At 34.5% G+C, this 12663-nt stretch overlaps 1 protein-coding gene across 6 annotated transcripts in view; it reads right to left on the minus strand.

The window, feature by feature from the left end:
* Positions 1-12663, minus strand: part of LOC136846465 (cyclic nucleotide-gated channel alpha-3) — a 995562-nt gene that overhangs the window by 101441 nt on the left and 881458 nt on the right. The gene's annotated exons all lie outside the window — the stretch shown is intronic.

Consider the following 12663-nt stretch of genomic DNA (forward strand, 5'->3'; position numbering starts at 1 on the left):
ACAGCACTCACCTTTTCCCAGAGCAGGGAGTCTTCTTTTGAATTCAAGACAAAATTATTAATCACATGAAAGAAACGCTTTTCAATGACAGTACACATTCTTTACAAGACAAAACAATTCAAAGGAGATGTAGGAAAAACTTTCTGAGTTCTTCAGAGTTTTCCCGGAATACGTGACAATATATATATATAAATATACTGTATATGTTATGTATATTGCATATATATGTATATATATATATATGTAGTCCTGAGTTCTTGTCTGACTAACTTATTATCAACTAAAAAATTCCCCTTCGGTAACATATATGAAAATATTTCCCAGAGCAGGACGTTTCTTACTTTAATGAATCACGGTGATGTGACAAAATGGCAGAGGTGGGTATTAATCACATTTGTAGAAGCCGAAACTTGCTGGCCGTGTGGATTAAGGCGTCCACATTTTCAATGACAGTACTAACTTATTATCAACTATAAGAAAATATATTATTCAGGTAGAGTGAATTGGATATTAAAGGATTTTCTGATTGTTCTGAATCACGGTGATGTGATAAAAGTCATAATATGGCTGCATGCGACAAGCACTGCACGGTCAACATGGCAGAGGTGGGTGGATATCGTCTCTAAATACAAACACCTGAGTTCGACGGGGATTTGTAGATGGGAGCCAATATGCACTTATATACTTGCTGGCCGTGTGGATTAAGGCGTCCTCTGTAGTCCCGAGTTCTTGTCCTTCGTTGGTATATAACTTATTATCAACTAAAATTCCCTTATAATATATATGAAAATATATTGTCTGAAAGAGCACATTAATATTGGGACGTTTGTAGCTTACTGATTGTATGAATCATGGTGATGTGATAAAAGATTTTAATATGATATATATTTATATATAATAATATATAATAGGAAAAGAATATTGTATGTAAATCACAATAACATGGGATTTGAGGCAGGAAGTGCTCTGATTTCAAAGACTTTGACCGTTTAAGGTAATAAAGGAAAAGGAAAAGAAATGGTCTTAAGGGGTACGCAAAGCTTACACTTACGGGTGGCTCAGTATGGTTCAACCATTCTTCGCAATTTTTCTTTCGGGCTAGTACTGGCAAGGAAGAAATTACACGAAGGAAGGAAAACCACAAATATTTACATCAAATATCCTTATCTGGGTCAAATATGGTAGCAATATACTTCTAATACCCATGTCAGGATATTACTGCCATAGAGTTGATTAGCTAAACAAATTACGATGCTCTCGGTTCACATTCCCATCTTTATACTCTAGACGAAACATGAGTCTCCTCCTCCGACGCCGTTTGCAACCCGTAGTCGTCAAGACACCTAGAGACAGTGAAAAATAACATTCACTTTGATTGCCCCTTCGGTATAAAAACAAGAAATAAGACGCCAGGACATTTTCTTTTTAAATTAAAGCGGGAAGTGATTGGATGATGAAATCAGAGGGTTATAAAAGAAAAATGGAGACTGATCAACTGCTAGGTAAAAAGAGATGATTGTGTAGCGGTATACAGTGGCGTGAAATAGTTAGTCAAGGACAAAATGAGTTCAAAGAAATGAAGATTATACTTTATTAAGACATGAATCTGGTTAAGTACTTTAAGGGGGGGGGGAAAGACAATGGCAGTGGAGGGAAGTAAATGCATTGAAAGGTTAAAAAACAAATGAACCTTCTGTTAAAAGATGTGAAAGGAGAGACGCAGTCTGAAGAGAAATCTGACCTTTATCTATGGTATGAGAATACTGAAAAACTATTGTACGTGGAGGAAAAACGACAGGTTAACCTAAATTTGAAGATACCTGTGGAGGTTAAGTGTTGGGGATGGAAGGAGGACAATTAAAAGATGCCATACATAGATCGTAAGCTGTGGTATGGTGGTGAAGGTGGAACTGAGAAGCTGACCAAGGTGTGTAAGGTATATCTGAAAGAAAGGGAAGTTCCATATTAAAAGGTGCAAGGAATAATTGATCTCTGCATGGCGGTAAATTTGATACACATGGTTTTAAGAATTTTATGGGCTAACAATCACTTTGCGATCTAGAAAGATGCATCATAAGGTTTTCGTTGAAAATGAGACAGGATACAAAAGGATTGACACTGGAAGGCAGCCTAGCTTTTGACAAGGATGAGGTAGACAAAATACTTTTTAGGAAACAATTTTGCTTTTAAATAAAGGATAAAGATTTACATATACGGAGCAAGTAAAATCATACAGATACAATGTGCAAAGAGTTGTTATATGTTGAAAGTGATTAAACATATATCTATAATGAGAGTTAAACTTTTTTTTTTTTATTTATAGGGAAGAAAGTGACTGGTTTGCTGTAAAAGTGGGTTTCATACACGAATGTGTTAGTCGTCAACGAATGTTTGATTTTCTATTGGAAAAATACGAATAAGAGAGGAAAGGTAAAGGACAGTAAGAGAGATAAGAGAACTGGATGTTAATGGATTAAGTGTCCGAAACAGATGGATGGTGGAGAATGAAATTGGTACAGTATAAGGAACTTGTTAATGATTAAGTGTCCGAAACAGATGGATGGTGGAGAATTGGTAGAGAGTGCGGGTAGGGCAGAAATGGGTGGTACAGTACAGGAAGGGTTTGCAGAATGACGTAATACTGATGAGTCTTTTGTGCTGACATACGGAACCGCCGACGTGAAAGTTTATTAAGCAATTGGGTTCATCTCCGATTCAGTCTGGAAGAGAATATAGAATTTAGGCCAAAGGCCATATGCTAGGACCTATAAGGTTATTCAGCGCTGAAAGGGAAATTGGCAGTAAGGTTTGAAAGGTGTAACAAAAGGAAAACCTCACAGTTGTACTATGAAACAATTGTTAGAGGGTGGAAAAGTCCGATGAAAGAAAGAATATGAACCGAGGTACAGTAAAAGGAATGAAAGAGGTTGCAGCTTGGGGCCAAAGGGGCGCTGCAAAGACCCTTAAGTAATGCCATCAGTGCACCACGTGAGGAGCACTGACGACGCTACCCCCCTACGGGGGATTCAGTCTAGAGTCATCCCCTACTAGGACATACGGCTTTGTGGAAAGTTAAATATTTTAAAATTTTCATATACAGTATATATATATATATATATAAATATATATATATATATATATATATATATATATATATATATATATATATATATATATATATATATATATATATATATATAATATATATATATATATATATATATATATATATATATATATATATATATATATATATATATATATATATATATATATATATATATATATATATATATATATATATATATATATATATATATATATATATATATATATATATATATACCTCTGCCTGTTAGACCTTGTGGCTTCATAGAGCATTAGCCCTTTTCAACCCTGGCTGTGTCCCATCCTAATCGTCTCACTGTGTCCCTAATTCACTATGTGATTCAACAAAGTCACGCTGAGTTTTAAGGCATAACTTAAGGATTCTGCATGGCTCGGGCATTGAACCAAGGTCTTTTGCTAATGAAGCGAATTTCATAGCCACTGAAGCACGAGAGAGAGAGAGAGAGAGAGAGAGAGAGAGAGAGAGAGAGAGAGAGAGAGAGAGAGAGAGAGACTTCCCCCTAAGGGTAAGCAGTTCTAAACACTCATCACGTACAGTTTCTCCAAAAAACGTCTAAATTGATAACGGGAATATTTTGTTCCCTATGAAGGAAAAGAAAACATCGAATAGTAAAATGCAATACAGAAAATCATTTCCAAATGAATATCATAAACGCTCATTTAAAGACAAGATGTCTGGGAATTCCTGGGGTATACAAGCTTAAATGATCTAACTTGAGGTTTCGTTACATATTGAAATAATAAATAAACTGCCCATCATGAATGTACTAAGGATGTTATTGAATATTATGACCATTTATACCAAAATTACACAAACAACTACATAAATTAAGATACCAAATACGCTACACAAACAAATAAAAGAAAGCCCAAGAACGTTATGCAGAAAAAAAAAATCTTGAAATATTCTTAGCAATCCAAGGGATCTTGAACTGCAAATTTATTTAAAACACAAATTTCTCTGGTCAAGGAAAGAATTCCTCTTCCAGAATTTTCTCTCTATCTGTCTCTCTTCTCCTGTTAGAGGGTTGCCTTACCTCAGCATCACTTCCCAGGAATGTAGTCAAGAGCCACCGTCAACTTTTTTTCTCCTTTTAAGAATTTACTCTCCCGTCCTTGTTAACTCTTTTCAATCTTCATCTTTCATTTCTTTCCAGTTATCGGGTTTCGCTCGGGTATGCTATGGCTTATTTGCTTTTTTCTACGCTACTTTTGTCTTTGTATATTTTTTTACTAAATTGCCATTCAAGTTCTTATTTTCAAATGGTTTCATTCTAAATTTTTTTACCATAACGTCATCCGTTTTATTTGTAACATTTGCCACGCGAGTCAATTTCTATATTCCTATGTTAATGGTTAAACAATGTCATGAATGGAAGAACTTTCCTTTCATGGTTTCTTTCCAGTTTCAAAGGAAATATTTTTTCATCCCTTCACCCTTTCTCTTACAACCGTTGGCTGATCGTTCTTCCCTTTTCCAGCATGCGTATGCTTTAATAGAATTTTTGACAGGTCATCTAACACCTGCAAGCGTTGCTTCCCTTCTGACTTTTATTTTACACTCTTCACTTGATTTGAGTTCTTTTCCCTTTTGCTATTCATCGACCGTTTCTTTTTCCTGGCTGACCGTTCAAAATAAATTCGTTCCTATTTGGAATTGCTTCCCTCCGATTAATTTTTGCTATCTTTTTTTATAACTAAAAATCAATACCATCTTGAATCATTTCCTCTCTCTCTTTGACAACTCTGCTTACACACGTTTTTACCTCCACCCCAAAGAGAATTTCCTTCAACCCTCTTCCTGATTTTGAAAACAATCTTTTCAAACGTATAGTCAACCTTCTTTCTATTTTTCCAAATCGTATTCTTTTTAAAAGTCTATCCAGCCCTCGATAGCCCTCTTCCTGATTCTGAAAACGATTTTTTAAAAATTACATCTCTAATACTTTCCTATTTTTGAAAGTGACAGTCTTATTACTCATATATCCAACCCTCTCTCTAATTCTGAAAACATTAGTACTTTTAGTGTTATTTCCAACATTTTGATTTTGAACCGGACAATCTTTGCTATCTTATACTCAGCCCTACTAATTCTGAAGCCAATAGGTTTTACAATCTTATATACAGTCATCTTTCAGATTTTGAACTTGACAGTCTTTTGTGTGACAACAAATTCTCTTCCTCAATTTGACCACGACAGTCCTGTTGGTCTGGTATGCGTACTCTGATTTTGAGCTCAACATTCTTTCTAAGCTTATTTATACCCAGCCAACTTCCGGTTTTGAACCCGATTTTTTTATAATCTTATATCTAACTCTCTTCCTCATTTTGAACAGTCCTCCTGATTTTGACCCTGATATTCTCTTTAATGAGATATCTACCCTCTTCCTGATCTTGAACTGGATAGTCGTTTAATCTCATACCAACCCTCTTCCTGGCTTTGAGCGCAAGGTATTTCTGATTTCCATTCAACCCTCGTCCACTTCAAATAAAAATCTGCACCTAATAGGGTTACATCTCACACTGTTCGTCTCGTTTTCCGACCATTTCTATTTATTTTTCTTTTCTTATTAAAGTTCTACTTAATTCTTTTATGTATTATATCTAAACACTCACAAGTATGCCGTTTCTCAGGTCAGTAAGATTTTCTTGATTAGGTGCTTAATGGTTAGGTTTTCCCTTGTCAGATTTATATCAGATCTTTTTTATTTAAAGTCTTAGCTTTTTCTTTCTCTGAAATTAGAACGCGTTTTCACCAGTTTTTAGAGGAACAGTGTTACAAAACCATCGACATTCAAAATTTCACTTTTTTGGGGTAAAACACACCAAATCTCTCTCCTTCTCTATAAATGTCCTTGCACACACTCACTCAAATATATATATATATATATATATATATATATATATATATATATATATATATATATATATATATATATATATATATATATATATATATATATATATATATATATATATATATATATTATATATATATATGTATATATATATACTGTATATACATAATAGGAAATCACAATAGTAAGCGCGTGATTTTGTTTATTAGCTGAAGCCACTAGGAAAGTCGTTTTAAACTTTCCCAGTGGCTTCAGCTAATACATTACATATATATATATATATATATATATATATATATATATATATATATATATATATAATGAAATATTATATATATATATATATATATATATATATATATATATATATATATAAATATACAATATATATATAAATATATATATGACCGTTTTTGTCATCATCATCAGAGCTCCAACTTAAAAAACAATTTATCAGTGAAATTTAATCACTCATTGTCTTTCCTGTGCTTTATCTTCCACAAATCTCCTCTCACCTCCAGCCTCCTTTATCATAGTTCATCATCATCAGAGCTCCAACACGAAAGGATTCAGTGAAATTCCACATATGTCTTTCCTATGCTATTATCTTAAATATATATACCTCCATATTTATATATATATATATATAAATATATATATATATATATATATATATATATATATATATATATATATATATATATATATATATATATATGTGTGTGTGTGTGTGTGTGTGTGTGTGTGTGTACATGTTAAAAATTATCAGTATATTTTTTCTCCTCGGGGTAATTAAAAAAGACCCTTTGTTCTTCAGCCTCTTCGTGTTTACGGATATCTATCATGAAAAACTGTGCATATTTACATTTGCGCTTCCCTTCTGACATTTGTTTGTAATTTACTTTAATCATATATTTCCACATGAAGAATTTCAACGCTTTTTCATTTAAGATAGTTAATTTTTTCTTTTCTTAATTTAAATTCACAAATAATTAATACACACTCTAATTCTGTTGAATGTAGTTCTTGACGTCCACTAAATATAACCTGCAGTTATCTTCCACACTAGTTGCTTATCGATAAAAGCAGCACATGTGATTTAAAATCTGCACATTTCCCAATTTCTGCTTTTCTGAAAGAGAATTCTGACTCATCCAAACCTTCCCTGAAATTTTCTCAGCCCATTCCCCTACACCAGCCTTGGATACTACTTCCTTTTCTTCTTATTCTTATTCCCACGACTGTGTCTCCTCGTTTCATTATACTTTTCGCGCTACTGGGAGAACACAATCCAGCAGAATAGAGGTTATACTTTGTCTCAGCGTTTTTAAAGCGTTATCCTCGTAGCGACCAAATGTTTAAATATTTATGAAGAAAACTCAGAAACTTTTCGATTCCATTATTAACTCTCTCTCTCTCTCTCTCTCTCTCTCTCTCTCTCTCTCTCTCTCTCTCTCTCTCTCTCTCTCTCTCTGCAGGAGTTAGCAGAGAAAAATAATCCGCTTGAATATTTCATTACGACAGTGCAGAAGAAATTTTCCTTGGAAGAGCAATAACAAATCCACAGGTCACAGATCCGGAGAGAAACCTCGCCGGAACATGATACCATACTTATGCACGCTCATCCAATCAAACTGATTGTGCTTCAAAGGTTATCAGAAAGTATGTGAAGCTAATTTTAGTTAATCACTGGTCTGTATGATTCGAATGGCACAACCGCATATTGGATGCTGCAAGGATTGGCACACAACTATGAATGAGAATCATTCGATTGCAAGGCGTACAGGTTAGCGTGGAATCTAAACCAAATGTCACAAAGTCTGCCCGAGAACTGCAATGCAACATGGGCATTGAAAAAAAGAACGAAATGGAATCGGTAGCTTAATATTCAGAAGAGATCTCAATCTGTTTGGGACAATGACCTCTTCCGTAATGATGCCATCTTGTATTTTCAAAAACCTTGTCTGGGCAATCATTTCCGAGATTGCGTAGACAGAATTAAAGAATCAATAAGAAAGAACAAAACAGAGAAAGAAAAAGAAAGCATTGCAATGTGAAAATCAAATTCACCAGCTTAAGACTGGGAGATACCAGGTGGCGTCTGAAGTGTTTAAATATATATATATATATATATATATATATATATATATATATATATATATATATATATATATATATATATATATATATATATATATATATATGGCTCGTTTTCTGAAAGATCCTTTGTCTCTCTGGAGACTTAAGCAGGCGGTGAAATAGTACTTGTAGTTAGTCACCTGTCGATGGTCGAAGGAGGGTGGAGAAGGTATGGGGTTTGCATACTAATTCCACAATACTTATATATATATATATATATATATATATATATATATATATATATATATATATATATATATATATATATACACACACACACACACACACATATATATATATATATATATATATATATATATATATATATATATATATATATATATATATATAAAATGAGTGTTATAGCATAAGAATTTCAAGTTTTATTACTGACGGCTTTATTGGAACAGGATTAAATACTTTATTGGACAACTTCCTCCCACCTCCCCCTACGAAAAAAAAAAGTAAGAAAAATGGTAAAGTATACAAAACTTCGGCCCATCCAAAAAAAATGCGTAAAATAAATAAAATATTCGGCACTTTACTAAAAACATTCTTTACGATGTAAGACTCGAAATATTACATGAACGATTGCTATAACTGATTTCATAACGAAATTGATGAACTCTTGTTACGATAAAGCATACAACGAAAATCAATCGACGTGATTTTCTGCATTTGAGAAAGACAGAGATTTAACTGAAAGGTCACCTGGTTCCAAAAGAAGTCAATAGGTGACCTTCATTACGGGTGTCTCTGCTGGGTGCAACAAAATGATATGCCAAAGCCATTCACCCAACCGGCGTTTCCCAAAAGGCTGGGCCAATAAGAATGAGAGTTCGCGTTATTCTTCCAACCGTTGTGCGAAAAATCCTGACATTGTATTTTATTTGCTCAGCCGTTGAGTAAATAAAGGTACTATCTGCTGGATGTGTGTTCTTCCCACACCCTCCGGGTGGAATAATGATCATCACGGTTAAAATGTGTCTGTGATTTTCCAAACATTTGAGTAATAAGACTGATATAGTATTTGCAATTCGATTCTTCATCGAAGGTAATACTGTTCGTTGTGTCAATAATCCATGCGACTTTTGGGGATATATTAGTCAGATAGTTTAAATTATCTGTAAATTTCAGAGGCATCCACAGTCCTGTACCAATGCATAGGTCTGCTTTACTTACTGTGCAAGCTGTAATGTTCCAGTATTGCGCGACTGTAAATTGTACTTCCGTTGTCAGCCCACTTATTCATGGCTGAGTGAATAACCCTCCGGTAAAATGTATTACTTCATCTGAAAACAATATTTGTATTATTTTACGAATCAACAAATAAACTATATGAACAGCGAGTTCATGTCGAGTCGATTAACTGCTATTTTTCATTCCCACAAAATTCGAAATATCTACTCCTTTACTTCCTTTGACCTTGAATTCACCCAAAGTATTTACGTAGTTCATGAAAGATGCTACAAGCCTCCCGTGGTACAGACCAAAATACTTAATTCTTGGGCTTTGGAATCTGGATTTCTCAGAGGGCAAGAAATAATGTCATCCCTTTGGTGGCCCTTTTCGAATTTCTCAAGTGGCCATGTCATACATCAAATCCCTTTCCCTTCATATATTCTTTCTTCAAATGAGTTTTAGATTTCAAATGGACCAGCAAAAGTTATCTTATATCTTGGTTGGATGCGCATTTCTTGGAGAGTAAAGAACATATATTTTACCTTGAGTCTGTAGTCTCGACAGGTAAGGTTTATATTCCCTTCCTAACATTACTGCTCACTTTTCTCATGAAACTGAATGCAACAAAAATTGACAATTGATAAATACTTGTGATTTTCTCATAATACACTTGAACACACCGATAAAAAGAGCTAACTGTTCCATTCAAGTACACGTTCAATTCACGTTGGTTCATCTGTTCATCGTCTCTTAGAATAACAATTCTGTCTTTCTCCTATTTCACTTACTCTCTTCTTCTGTAGCTGTGCAGCTTCTTTAACTTTATTCTGCTGCAATTTCCCCTTCGCATTAAAATAATGATTCTTTTTTGGTAAACTCCGTGATCATCAAGAAATTTTGTAGACCACAGGTCTTGTTAAAATAAATGGAATCTCTCTAATGCTAAAATTTGTAACTCTAGATTATGGTTTCCTCGTACTTTTCTGTTCTAATTGCATTTTCTTTACTTTTTAAGCAAGAGGTAGTGAAAGACATCAGGCTACCTAAGAGAAATAAGAAAAAAGCAGCACTTAGAGAGTGCATACCTCCGCCAGTGTGAAACCATTCTGAGCACATATTTTCATCGACCAGTGTCAGTCAGTTGTCAAGATCCAAATGGAACCTTTTAGTATAAGGGACGACATAAGAACTGTCAGACTTTCTGTGTAGAGATAACGAATAAGTTTGGGTACCAAACTCTGAGTCTCTCAACGTATGTTTTCGGATTCCTAACTCTGAAACAATGTAAACAAGCACTCCAAACATAAACACGTTCACAAGGTAGGTTAAAAAAGACTATCAAAGATATAATATGAATTGATGATAACCTCAGGAAAGGAAAGGCCATGAAAGGTAAGTATCAGTATAACAAAACCTACAAATAAGATTATTATGAAAACTAACAAAAAAGTATAAACATGATAAATTAAACCCTTTAAAACTCTCAAAAGTACTACGTAAGGAAAAAGAAACATACTCGCTGGTAAGGCCATTCTTAAGACTGACTGTGAAAGGCATGAAAAGAAAAAGCCCAATGATAAAGTCTTACATAAGACTAACCTATTAACGGTTAAAAATCTACAACTATTGAAAAGTCATAGAAAACACTTTTACTACCAGATAAGTCCAAAGTGAGAAAAAACATATAGCCGATTAATTATCATATACATTACAAAATGATGTTCAAGAAAATTCTGATACTTTCCATTTCGGGATTTGAACTTGATTTCATCTGCATCCTATGTTCCCGGGGAGCGGAGTATGAAAACCTCTAGGAACGGGCCTCACAAACTCTACGATCCCTGCCACTTCGGATCAAAAGATGCATCTCGCAGGCATTAAACATTCAGGACATGGCTACTCGAAGGGGATTACGGTGCCGTGACCACGGCCATTACGTCCGTCAGACTCAAAAAGAGATCCTTCAGATCACAGTGATGTTTCCCTTTTGCTCATGTACTCCCATTTGCTCTAATTTGGAGAGAGAGAGAGAGAGAGAGAGAGAGAGAGAGAGAGAGAGAGAGAGAGAGAGAGAGAGAGGGGCAAAAAATATCTATGGACAGCAGCTCGGGTAACTTCATTACCAGTGTTTCTTCAGGACCAAATTGACCGTCCCAAAGAAGAAGTAGGTGATGACATTTCTCCCGCTCAACGAATTTTATGTCAAGTGAGATCCAAATAACTGAAAATCCAAATGATAATGAGAAAAAATAATTTACGTAGTCACTGTAGTTCTTATCCTTTAGGAAAAAGTAAATAATCCCTCTCCTTTTATATATATATAAAGAAAGGTCAAAAAAGTATTTACTGAAAACCAGAAGCGTAACGTCTGGCATCATCCCTCTAGGGGGAACAAAGGCGTAAGATGAACGGGTGAGCAGATGTGTGTGTGTGTATATATAAACACACAACACACACATATATATAGATATATATATATATATATATATATATATTATATATATATATATATATATATATATATATATATATATATATAAACACATACATATATACACGAATATATATATCAACAAATTTCTTACCAACCGTGACGTTTTAAATGGTTCTAATCATAACATGATTTGGCGAGAAGGCTTACCAGCCAGTTACAATGCGCTATTGCCATAGCATGTTTAACAAAGAAAAGTGGTTTACAGCCTATGTCCTGACGGATCTCAGATGGCCCATGTTCATGGGTAAGTCTTGGATGTCCTCCAGATAAGAGTATAGGACAGATTACCGTGGATCCTCTGCTGGATTAACCAGTTTTCCATGTTTGCGTGGTTTCTTTATTTTCATATTGCTGAGGGCGAAAAGAGAGAGAGAGAGAGAGAGAGAGAGAGAGAGAGAGAGAGAGAGAGAGAGAGAGAGAGTATAAACAAAATGTTGCGTGATTGGATAAAGATAATGTTTTGCTCCGTGACAGTCAGTGAAATCATATCGAATTTTTTCAGTATATATTCTTTTCCATCTAAGTCCTTCTTAGGATTAATTTCCTTCTCTTAGGCTGGCCTTTGCTCTTCTGTTATTTTTTTTCTCTTCGCATCAATTTTCATTCGTTTATCATTCCCATCGTCCGCGCATTCGAGGTCTCTCCTATATATCTTCCCGATATATTTTTATGTGTTTTTTTTCTATGTTTGAACAACATTATTTTTGCTGTTGCTGAAGATTTTCCTATCCATCCCTTCCCTCCAGCCTCCTTACTCTCCCTCTCCCCTCAACACCGCCATTTCTCTGGAATCCACTCGAGAAACCCCTAGAAATTCCAAAACAAACCCTTGACTTCCCTAAGAGGCCAGACCCGGTCATC

This window comes from Macrobrachium rosenbergii, chromosome 15 (assembly GCF_040412425.1).
Source record: "Macrobrachium rosenbergii isolate ZJJX-2024 chromosome 15, ASM4041242v1, whole genome shotgun sequence".
NCBI lineage: Eukaryota > Metazoa > Arthropoda > Malacostraca > Decapoda > Palaemonidae > Macrobrachium > Macrobrachium rosenbergii.